This window comes from Protopterus annectens, chromosome 3.part1 (genome assembly GCF_019279795.1).
Source record: "Protopterus annectens isolate FY-2018-M chromosome 3.part1, PAN1.0, whole genome shotgun sequence".
Taxonomy (NCBI): Eukaryota; Metazoa; Chordata; order Ceratodontiformes; family Protopteridae; genus Protopterus; species Protopterus annectens.
The window spans coordinates 717,727,245-717,740,126 of record NC_056732.1 but is presented as its reverse complement, the minus strand read 5'-3'; positions in this window follow the sequence as shown (position 1 = coordinate 717,740,126).

Sequence of the window (12,882 nt, the reverse complement as noted above, 5' to 3'; positions counted from 1 at the left end):
ATATTATGTCATACCTAAGAATCGAAGCTGATGCTGATTAGTTGAATATGGAGCTTTAGCTATTGCCTCAATATGAGAGGGTAACATCTGACTGCTACTCTGAGATATCAGATGACCAGGATAACATACCTGAGATGGTCATAGCTGTAACTTTTCCCTCAACACCTTCTGTCCTTTTTGTGCAAGGATAGTTAAAAGATGTATCCTGCCGACACTGCTGAAAAGAATCAGATGCTAGTAGTAAATCATGTACGTATTGCACTAACACAGATCCACCTAGAAATGTCACATCTTCCAAATCTGTTTTTGGAATTTGAGAAAAAAATGGAGATTGTGTATCCCTGTGGTAACCATGTCTGTGTATACTGTTGTCCCTTATAAGTAAAGGTGAATGGAAGCTGACTTTCAGGGTGGATATGTATAGAAAAGAATGCTGAACACAGATCTAGCACAAAAAATATTTTGCTGTAGGTGGTATGCAACTCAGTATTATTGCTGGATTTGGAACCACAGGAAAAGTTGGTAATACTGCATTGTTTACAGCCATCAGATCTTGCACAGACCTATAAATATCCTTTCCTGGCTTTTTTACAGGGGGAATAGGAGTGTTACAAGGGCTTTTAGCTAGCACTATTATTCCTTGTGTCAAGGACTGAATTAGATTTGATTCCCTGCTCTGCTTCTGGTTTCCATGGATACTGTTGAACTCTAGGGAGAGGTTTAGATGGATTCAGTTTTATTTTTACTGGTTCTGCAGATTTTAATATACCTACTTCAAAATTATTAGCATGTTTAGCTCATAAGATAGCAGGAAACTGCTGCAGCAGTTTTTCATCTGTCTGTATGCCTTCAACAGGATGTTCGTCAGCTTCTGCTAAGACTGCTAATACTTCCCCCCTCTGATTCTTTTGGAACATCTAAATACACCCCTTCTGGTATACATTAAATAGTACAACACAGTTTGCATAACAGGTCTCTCCCTAGAAAATTTACTGGTGCAGTAGTACTCAAAAGAAAAGAATGCCTTTCTTCAATCGGTCCTAAATAAATGGGTGTAGGGTAGGTTCTGAAACAGAATCCCTAGCAGTAAGTAGCATTTGTTCCTCCACCTGCCTTTACTTTAGGTTTTGATACTGGTATCTGACTATTTGAGGTAACTTTTAATACAGACCTAGTAGCTCCAGTGTCCACCAGGAAAGGATTTTTCTTTGAATTTATTTCTACTGTAACACAGGGTCCCTTTTGATCTATTGACAGCAGAGGATTACGATTTATTTCTGTTTTATTATTCTGACATAGTACTGTGATTCCTGACTCCTTCCAATTTGAGGAGGTGATGGAGGAAATGCAGATTTGTTATAATTTGGCTGGCATTCAGTCCAGGTATCTTGAACACACTGCTTTTGCTTTTGTGGTCATTCTCTTCTCCAATGTCTTTATAAGCACTTGCTTTATTTGATTTTGTACAGGGGCTTGCAGACCCTACACAAAAACAGCTGCAATAGCTAGCTTAGCCTGTTCTTCTGGATCTGGTGTTCCTGAAAGTCTCGAAAACACTTCTTTAAGATGACTCAAATAATCTGCAGGGGCATCCATTTTATTTTGCTTACATGCCTGTATCTTAGATCAATCTGTCCTAACTTGACACACTTTCAATTTTATTTAACAACGTTGCCCTTTTGTCTATTAGAGCATTCCCTGTGAGAGTAAAATCTATTTCAGCTGTTTCAAGCAACTATTTTCTTATTTCATCTGAAGTGACTAACTGAAGCAGCTGGTTTAAATCTGTCAAAGTAGGGTTATAGCATTCTATTATAGTTTTTAAATCCTCCTTAAACCTTAAAGGATATTCTCTAATATTTGGAAAACTTTTGAACACAATATGCAAACCAGCAGGAGTCCAAGGGAGATTTACAAGCTCTCTGTTATTGCCCCCAAATATTTCACTAAGAGGTGCCAAAAAATCCTGTCCAGAGGCAACAACCTCTTGTTGTACGATGTCATGCGAGCATGTGTGGTGAGCTATGGGCGTATTAAACAATAGTGCTCCTGTTGCAGAGCTACAGGCTTGCTGGAAATGAGAAGGAAAAGACAAAGAAGAACCTCCCTGACTGCAGACGCCTGTTCTGAAGGTGCGGGTTGAACAGGGGCACTGGGGTGAGATATAACAGTACCATGCTGAGATAGTGTCCACTGGACAGTTGTCTGAAATGCAGGGGTCTGAGAAACAGCAGAATCCTGTACAGGAGCCACATGTACCAGTAAATATGGGGGTGGGAGTGCAATAGCTACTGGAGGATTATCATCCTCTTCTGAAGTCTCTGCTTTTTGGCCATCCCCAGTTTCTTCCAAACCTGCCACGACAGGATAAAGGGATCCCTTTTTACTGGTCTGTACTGCCTTCTTAACCTCTTTCACCTGTTGTAGCAACTTCTTCTTAGTATCCTGTAACCCCCTTAATGCTGATTCCTTTTCCCTTTTAAGTATACCAAGAATAAAATACTGCTCATTATTCCCCACTTACATTGTTTTTCTTTTTTCCAAAATATCCTTCAAATTCTCTCTCCTCATAAGTTCCATTTACTGGAAATACTTCACCAGGGCAACTTTTAGTAAAATGAAGCCACTCATTCAAATACTTACAACTTTCAGTTCCATAATTATGATACATAAAATATGCAGGTGTTCCCTTTACAGGGATTTGGTCCTACCTGTTTAACTTTGTTCCCATTTTACCTATTAAGACTTACCTTGTAGATCCTGGATCCCGATAATTCAGAAAAGGACAATGACTACATCAGTTCATACACAATTCAGGGAAGAAAGAGTAGGGATTTAGTCATTGTGCAATGACAGAGGAAAGGTTTTGATCAGCCTTTTTCCAACAGCATTCTCTTGCTTTTGTTCTGTCACAAGCTCAAACTTTACAGCTCCATTACTGAGATTGGGATAATGGGGCAGATATGTACTGTGTCTAGAACTGACCACTCTTTCAGACCCTCTGAGGATACTTTCACACAGTCGTACCTACGTCCCAACCAAGGGCACCCGCAGGCAGGTGCAAGGGGGTGCACTTGCACCCCCCTGGAATCGGCTACGGCTAGATAATTAAAAAAAAAAAAGTTTTTTTTTTTTTTTTTTTTACGCACATTCTCCTTTAAGAAGGAGTCCAAATAGTCCAGTCACAGGCGTGCTGACATCATCGTTGTCAGTTTAAGGTTTGTGAGCGGGAACTCACACAGGCGGGACCTAGCAAGCGGCAGCACTTTCAGAAAGAGAGAAGATGGGAGCGGGACCTGACGACTGGAAGATGGGAGCGGGACCTGACGACCGGAAGATGGGAGCGGGACCTGACACTTAGGTGTGTGAAACACGGAAGGAAGGAAGATGGGGCACTTTCAGAAGTGTGTGTGTGGAAACGAACGGAAGGAAGATGGGGCACTTTCAGAGGTGTGTGTGTGTGTGTGTGTGTGTGTGTGTGTGTGTGTGTGTGTGTGTGTGTGTGTGTGTGTGTGTGTGTGTGTGTGTAAAATGCCCCAGGTGTACATGGTGGTGGGTAGTGAATAAGGCTTGAACCCTGTACCTTGGGCCCAAGTGGCAAGAGCCTGAATTCCCTACCCACCACCATTTGTGAAAATGTTGCAGGATTTTCCCTCATACTTTTTCTGTTCCTCATAAAATCTGTGGTTTCTGCATTTGTGTCCTTGTTGCCTGACAGCTACATGTTCTCTGGTTTTATTCTTGGCTGTCTGGAGTGTTTCTCCATGTGCCTCTGCTAAAACTTAGCTTTTTTTTTTTTTTTTTTCAAAGTCAGACTTTCCTGGTTAACAAAAGTTAAAAAAAATGGACACTTGTCAGACTTCATATTCTTCAGAAAGTGTATGTTAACAAAAGCTTTTATTCTAGCAATTTTCTAAGTGTACAAGATGGATATTTGAAATGTATCCCTGTGTTTGGGACTGTATCCCCCCCCCCCATTATTGGCTTCGTCCAGGTTTTGTGCTAGGGTTGAGAGTTATGGTAAGAACTGAATTCACTGAATATGTTTGAGGGCTGTATTCACCCAGTATTGGCTTTGTTCAGGTATTTATTGGCTTCATCCAGGTTTTTTGCTAATGTTGAGAGCTATGGTAAGAACTGATTTCACTGAATATGTTTGGGGGCTATATTCTCCCATTACTGGCTTTGTCCGGGTGTTATTTGCTAAGAGGTTGAGAGCTATGGTGAGAACTGAATTCACTGAATGTTTGGTGGTTGTAGTAGTCACCCATTATTGGCTTTGTTCAGGTCTTTTGTGCTAAGAGGCTGACAGCTGTGCTATGGTGAGAACTGAATTCACTAAATGGTAGCTATTTAAGTTTCAGTCTTCCTCTTTCACAAAACAGTTTATTTGGCGTAGTGGTATGTTGCTCTGACTGTTTTGCACGGGGTCCCCTGGGTTCAAGACGTGGCAGTGAAATGTATGGTGGTAACGCAGCATTTTATTCTAGCAACTTTCAAACATTATACAAGCAATGTTTAAAATGTGTCCCTAGTTTTTGGCCTTTTGTCCCATCCCCCCTAATAAATTTTGGCTTTTTCCAGATTTCTTGTGCTGAAAAGTAGATACAGCTGGGTGTCGGAGTAGATTTTACAAGGAGCTGAGAGCTGCAGGGGAGCAAAAGTTTAGTGCTGCTTCTGTTTAGTCTGCTTGCATTGTTAATAGCACAACAGATAGTGTACTTGCTTTAGATGCTGAAGGCTGTGGGTTCTACTCCCACAGTAGGTAAATGCATTGCTGATGCTGTATTGTGTTGTAAAGGGGTGGATGCTGCAGTCTTTTTGGCAAAGATACCTAGTAACTATGAACCTGTTAACAGTTTGCTATCCATTCCCTATTGCGGTATTACTAGCTTTTCATTTTTATTGCATGCAACAAAAGCAATTTATTCTTCAAGAGTAACAGGCACTTTATTTGTAGATTAAACAATGACATATAAAGTGTTTGCTAGCAGCAACCTCTTTATTAGTTACAAATTTTTTCAATGTGGAGTTTACTACTTCAGAGATTGTGTATATTTTTTACTGATACTGGTGGACTTGAGTAGACTTTTATGATGGAAATGTTCTGAATTGGGCAGTTTTGTCATTAGTGGATGCTTTTTGTTTCATTGTTTACTGGAAAAATGTTCAAAACAATAAATTTAAAATGCCCTCTAACAACTGTACCGTATTGTACAAGGAATATAATGTAATACAGTCAGGAAGGTGTATCGAAGAGCATGTGTATGTTATGTTCGAGGGGCCTATGATTTTGTAGACAGCCCAGAGTTAATATTTGCCATTGGCAAAATGTATTTTCTCTGAAAGTGGGTTTCAGTGCTGTTTCAATGCATGCGAGTTTCAAGAGCAGAGAAGTTTTAATGTTGGTCTATTTTCATTGTGAGACTGCATTGCTTTAACAGATATGTATTAGGGTTTGTGCTGTAAAATGCAAAATAAAACTTTCAAATGAAATCCTAAATCATCGCAGAAGTGAAGCAGTATGCACATTAGTGTTTATGATAAATGGGACATTGGAATGGCTGCAGGGGGGAGGCTCCATTTGACCATGATTTTGAGGGGGGGTAGCAAGCTCAGACAGCCCCGGTTGAACTATACCTCTCAGTTGTCCATATCTTTGCAGAATGAATAGATATTTGCTGCTTATTTTTGGTTTGTTCTCAAATTTGTGATTTTCTAGCAAATCATTTAGGAATGAAGCCATTAAATGACAGACATTGAGTTTCAGATGTCATAACCTTCAGAAAAATGCATGCTAATGCAAGACTGTCTTTACGTTTATACAAGAGCAATTTTTAGTAGTGTTTGTATGTTCCCCAATATATTTGGCCTTGTTCAGATTTCCTGCATTAAGAGGTTGAGAGGTACGTGCAAATCACTTTGTAGATTAGGAATATCCAAACATCTCAATTGTCCCTAATTCTGGCTCAAAATGTTGCTCTGCCCTAATAATCCCTCCTCCAAAATGGCAATTTTGGAAGAAAACGTGGAGGGTTTACAATTATATATAACTGTAATGATCACTTATAGATTACCTTTATTTCAGAAATGCATGTGGATGCTCTTATTTTGTTAGCTGCTTCAAGTTAACTGTTAATATTAAAAAGGTGTCCCTTTTTTGACAGGTATATTGCATCACATTTTGGTCCGTTTTTCATAAAATTGTGTTTTTCTGGCAAATTAGTGGCAAGTCATTAAAGATTGAAGTTAGAAAATAATGGCAGACATTTGAGTTTCAGATTTCATACCCTTCAGAAAACTTGTACTAATGCAAGATCTACCTGTTCTATTTAAGTTATAAGAGCAATATTTAAAAATTGGCCTTATTTTTGGGCTTGTCACACTTCTAGTTCTATGTATGGCTTTGTCCAGATTTCTTGCTCTGAAGTTGAGAGGTATGAGTGTCAGAGCCATCACTGTCAGCCAGAGACATTTCAAATTGTGACATACTTATTGCCAGAGACATTTCAAATTGTGACATACTTATTGCACCCCACTCTCCCCATTGTAGTGGCTCTGGATGTGTCCATGGAAGGCAAGGAGCAGTTATGCAGTGTAAATGTGCAGAGTATTCCCCCATCCAAAGTAGATCACAAATACGACCGTGGCTTTTCATCTGTCCTTGATTTTGTAAAATGTTCTGGTTTTCTATCAGATTTTTGTACTGTTGATTTATGCTTCTTATTCTGGAACTGTATGCTGTCACAGTGCCCTGTTGCTCTGTTTAAGTAGCCATGGTTTAATGAACATCAGGTAAGCTTGTCGGAGATTGTAAGATGCAAGTAAGCTTTAGTAAGCTTGTCGGATATTGTAAGATGCAAGTAAGCTTTAGTAAGTATATTGTTAAAGAATTACCAGCATTGAAAGCCTTTTCGTTGTTGCCATGCAGAGAATATTTACATGACTAGATAATGTATAAGCCTTGGGTATTGAAATGCATATGACAGTTTTATTTATTTTATTTGCAGTTGGTTTGCCAGGATAGTCCATTGGGCCAAATGAACCCGTTTTCAATGGAGTCCTGGGGAGAAAAGCTCCAAAACTAAGTAGGTTATTAATAGATATACAAATTATACAATTACACAGAAGTTAATCATACAAGAAATAACAATTTGAAAATAATACAACTAGAGCGAGTACAATCTAGTGATGAAATTAATAGGTAATACAGACTAAAGGGAAATTTAGCACAAAAGCACTGAGAAATAACATATTTGGAAGCATTTCATGACAATATTGAGGAATAATAACATATTAGGAAGCAATGCACAAAAGTACTGAGAAGCAATAACGTATTAGGGAAGCAATACTTGGGAAGTGTGGCCTAGTATATTCTTTCTGATTATTCTAGGAATAATAATATGTATGAGTTAGGGTGGGTAATTAGGAAAATTGCAGGAGGAAACAGAGGAAGAAAGAAGATGGAGTTTGCAAGTGTTATGTGGTGTGGGAGCAAGAGCATTCCCACTGGGATACTAGATGTGAGTGAAGAGATCTTTTAAATATAAAATGGTTGGGGTGGTGCGAATGGAAGGTGGTAGGGAGTTCCAAAGGCATGCAAGGAGAAGATTTTGCCTGGGGACTAGTTGGTTTATATACTTCTAATAGATTTTGATTGTTGGATCTTGATACTCTTGCAGGAAGGTGCATTTTAAAGGCTGATGAAAGGGAGGGACAAAGGGAGGGGTTGAAAATGAGCTTATGTGCAAGATTTAGTTGAGTATATGTGAGATAACTGGGTAGCTCTAGCCATTTTTAGTTTTGGAGAGAGGAACAGTGGTGGGTGGAGGACTTGTGGTTGGTAGCTAACTTGGCAATTTTGTTGTAGCAAGAGGAAAGTTGTGTTGGAGGTCTGTAGATTAGTTAGGAGTGGAGCTCCATAGAGAAGGGAGAGGATAAGAAATGAGGTAGAGGGTGATTTTGGTAGCAGGTGTAAGGTAATGATTTTGTCGGTAAAGCATACCGGGTTTTCTTGATATTTAACTGTAGGTGGGAGTTGAATTTGAGCTGGTATCAATTTGGACCCCAAGTAACTTGGTCTCTGACACCAGTTCCAGGAGTAGATTATTTTGTCTAGAGATGTGGAATGTGTTTATATTGAAAGAAGTTGCCTTAGAGGGGATGAATAACATTAATTTGGTTTTAGAGGCATTGAGTGCTAGGTGATTCCTTTTCATCCATTGCTCAGTTGTTGTAAAAGCATCTTGAGTCAGTTTTAGGAGTGAGGGGATAGAGGTGGCAGCGAGATAATAGCAGAATCATCGGCATATTGGATGATGTCTGAGAATGGGATAGAGTTGCGGAAATCATTTATAAATATATTTAAGAGAAGGGGACTCGGTATAGAGCCCTGGGGTACCCCAGTAGGAGTATTTAGAAATGAGGAGGTGGCCTTTTTCCATTTGACTGCTTGAGATCTGTTAGATAAGTAGCTGGAGAACCAGTTCAAGGAGGAGGGAGATGGGTAAAGTTTAGTTAGTAGCAGGCTGTGAGAGTGTGTCAAAGGCCTTAGAGAGGTCGAGTAGTAGGGTAGAAACAATTTGGCCAGAGTCGCAGGCTTTATTTACAGTTTCAAGGAAGGAGAGGAGGGCGGTCATAATGCTATGATGTGGTCTGACTCCATGTGTGGGAGTTAGTAGGTGATTATCTAAGATGTGGAAGGAGTTGTAGTTGGATACACTTTTCTAGGAGTTTAGAGATGGGGGACAGAATAGCGATGGGGCGGACATTAGTAACATTGTTGTAGTTGCCACCTTTTATGTAGAGGTATGATAAAGGCCCTTTTCCAGACTTGGGGTACTATACATTCTTGGATAGAGCAGTTGATTTAAAATGCTAATAGGGTAAGCGATTGCTTCAGCAGCTTTGCCAAGAAAGTAAGAAGGGATGTTATCAGGAGCATTGGTGCATGGCTTCAGTTTCATAAGGAATTTCTTTATAGTAGAAGTTGGGTATAGGTTTAAATGAGAAAAAAGGAGTGTGAAGAGGGAGAATTAGGGGCAGATGAAGCTGATGAAGTAGTAGGAGGAGTGGAGGGATGGGAGTTAGTAGATGGGAATGAGGAAGTAGTAGCAGGGGTAGGGGTATCTGGTTTGCTGGGGTTAAGTAGAGTAGAGATACCTTTCCAAAATTTCTGAGGGTTTGATTTTATTATTTTGAAGTGTGGAAAAGTAGTTTTGTCGGTCTTAAGATTATGAGCTTTTTTACCTTATTTCGAAGTATTTTATATTCATTGTAATAAAAGGACAGGATTACAGTATTTTCAGAAGCTCATTACATTTTATTGCAGACCAGTGTCTTATAGCAGTGTCTGTGTGTTAGTACACTTGTAGTTGGGTCAGGGTGGCTTTAATGGTATATGGTAAATAAGCATTGCTACCTTATTTAAAAGCCAAGCCCTGCAACAACTAGCTCCACACTGAAGTCAAAACACAATAGCTCTGGTGGGTAAATGTACTCTGTAGTAATCCAAAAAGGCAAATGTTTAAAATAACTACAGCTTATGTGCAAACACAATAGGTAGTGATGAAACAATGCTCTGCTAAAAATGCTTTAATGCTCCACAATGCTGAGCTGCAGATCAGTTATCACTGGCTACCAGGATTTCACCCACTTCAGCTCATGCACGGTGCCGTTCAGTGCAACCTTCCCAGAACTAATTTGTCTGACCAGAATTATTTGGTGTGTGTATTAGAGGGAGGTAGCATACCCCTCAGCTGTCCAGATTTTTGCCCCATATTCCTCTTAAAAAGGATTGAAGTTGCTAAATGAGACATTTCAGTTTTAGATGTCATGTCATTTAGAAAAATGCATACCAACACAAATCCTGTTACTCTTGCAATTTTCTAAGTTTCTGAGAGCCATATTTATAATCTGTCCCTATTTAGTTTAGGCTTTGTCCAGATTTCTTGCACTAAGGTTGAGGCCTTGAGGGTATGGTATGTTTGTGAGAAAGTGAAATGCCCAAGTTAGAGTTAACAGGTGGAATTTTCAAGTGCATTTTCAAGGAACTGTGAGTTTTAAGGAAGCTAAGTTCACTGCTGCTCATGCCAAGTCTATTTACAATGTGCAACTGTTTTGTTTAGCAAATGGTATCTCTATTGTGGTATAACGTTTTAAAGCTATGTTAGTAGCACCACAAGTAGAATACTTGCATCTTAATGTAAAGGCTTGAGGTTCTATTCCTACAGCATATACATTTGTATGTTGCAGTCCTCAGGATGCCCTCCTTTGGATGAGATGCCTAATAACTATGAACCTGTTTTTCAGCTTGTCATCCATTTTCTATTGCAATATACCAGCTTACCATTTTTTTAATTTAACATAGGCAATTTATTCTTTGACGGCAACAGGCACTGAATTTGTAAATGAAACACTGAAATATACAGCAACAACATCTTCATTAGTTTCAGATATCTTTAATGTGGAATTATTCAGATTACTTTTACTTCAGCAGAGTCACTCAAACAAGTGCTGCTGTATAATACAAGGGATATAATTCAATTATATATTATAATTAATACAATCAGGTAAATCTAATAACTTTTGCATGGCCCTAACGGTGTGCAAGGAGCCTATTGCTTGAAAACAGTTCAAAGGTAAATAACCTGCCACTGGCCAGATGCATTTTCTTTGAATGTGGGTTTCAATGCTGTTTCATTGAATGTGAGTTTCAAAAGTAGAGAAGCTTTAATGCCAAGTCTGTTTTCATTGTAAGACTATTGCTTTGTTTAGGTTTAGTAAATGTCTCAGTGTTTGGGCTATAATGTTTGAAATAAAAGTTGTAAATTAAATCCAACTGCCTGTAATCATTGTAGAACTAAAGCATAAAACAGTGTGCACACAGATTTGAACAGTGTCTACAGTAAATGGGGGGAAATAGCCAAGTAATGGGACACTGGAATGGCTGTGTGGGCGGGGCTTGGGTGGGTGGACTTAGGCGGGGCTGTGTTGGCAGGGGTGGGGTGAGCTATGTGGATGGGGCTCTGGGTTTGCACCCCCCTGCAAAAAATCCTGCGGGCTCCCTTGGTCCCAACATGCTATGGGCTCATAAACTTGATTACCAGCACATCCACACCTATGTCTCAGCATGCAGCTCAAGAACCGGTTTACACACACACACACACACACACACACACACACACACACACACACACACACACACACACACACCTATGTTCCAGCATGCTATAGGCTCATGAACTTGACTTACCACACACACCTATGTCCCAGCATGCTGTAGGCTTATGAACTTGATTTATCCACACACACACACACACACACACATGTCCCAGCATGCTATAGGCTCATGAATTTTATTTATACACACACACACACGTCCCAGCATGCTATAGACTCATGAACTTAATTTAACTTTAACCTCTCTTTTCTTTCTCTCGTTTTTTCAGTCATACTTTAAACAACACAAAACATCTCTCATGCCTCTTACCTTTTAGTGTTGAGGGTACTTCCCTCGACACAAGGCACCTCCTTGTGTTAATTTTCTCTTTTGTTGTATGCACACTAATTAATAATAAATTAATAAACTTTTCCTTATTTCCTGTGGGGACCTCCCACTATTACTTTACGTATACCTAACAAGCAAACTCAATCATTCAACAAAACAGTTATTCACTCATTCCATTTTTAACTAACATTATCAGAGAGAGAAAAAACATTTTCCACAAATCCATTTTCCCCATTTTTAGTCTAGCATGTTTGCACAGCCTGAATAGTTAGGTATTTGAATCTCTGACTATTCCATACAAAACAGAGTGGAATTCAGAGAAGAATTTTCTGTGCTGGGCCTTTGTAATGTATTCCACACTGCCCTGCAGCAATACCAAAGTTCAGAATCCAAGTCACAGCACCAAATGTTAACATTCAGAAATAACTAACAGAGTTTTGCCTTTTAGTCTTGAGTCAAGAATAACACTTCAGGATCTGCAAAGTACTTGTTCATTCTATAAACAGCGCTGGGAGACTGTCTACTTAAATTTTCAGATCAGTCTCTAAGAATAAAGAAAATCTTTTATTTTTACACCTTTTCTTATCAGTTTCATGCATGCAGAACTCTGCCATTACATATCTTTTAACAAAAAATAAATTTTTTAAGTATTTTGTGTCCTCGTGACCCTTGCTTAGAACTTCACGTGAACACTTGACAATATGCCTTTTAAAACATAGACCACCTGTGCTTAAGATTTATTGGCTTGCAACTTTTTAACATTTAGTACCAGTACAAACTCTCACAGACAGCCTTACAAAGACATCCCCCAACCTGAAAAGGCCAGAGCATAGTGTCGATTAATCTGGTTTCCACAGATACCTGACACTTTTAAATATAACATTCCTTAACCCCAGCACTTACTTTGCCTTTAACTATCTGTCAGTATCGAGAGAATATAATTGTAAGACTCTTGAAATATAAAGCTGCCACTTATGTGAAACTATATCTTGCATAACCATGCATCTATTTTTCATTTTGCTTTTGACATAAACATATTATAAACATTTTGACTCATTTGTGAAGAAACTACAAGTTAATATGCATTTTGTGAATAATACACATGAGACTTAATAACCTTCCATAACAGTAGCCTGAAATGTACATGTTTGGAAGTGCATATAGCCATAGATTAAGGAGCACAGCAGGGCTGAGAATATCTGCTTTCAAGAGGAGAGAGACATATTTAAGCTAATAAATAAAAATGTCTCATTGATGCAGTACATTGAAGTTACCAGTAAGGCTGGAAGTATCCTCTTTCTAGGGGGACACTTCCATCTGTAGTGGGATGTTAAGTCAACTGAAGAAAGGGGGGAAAAATAGTTTGTAGATCA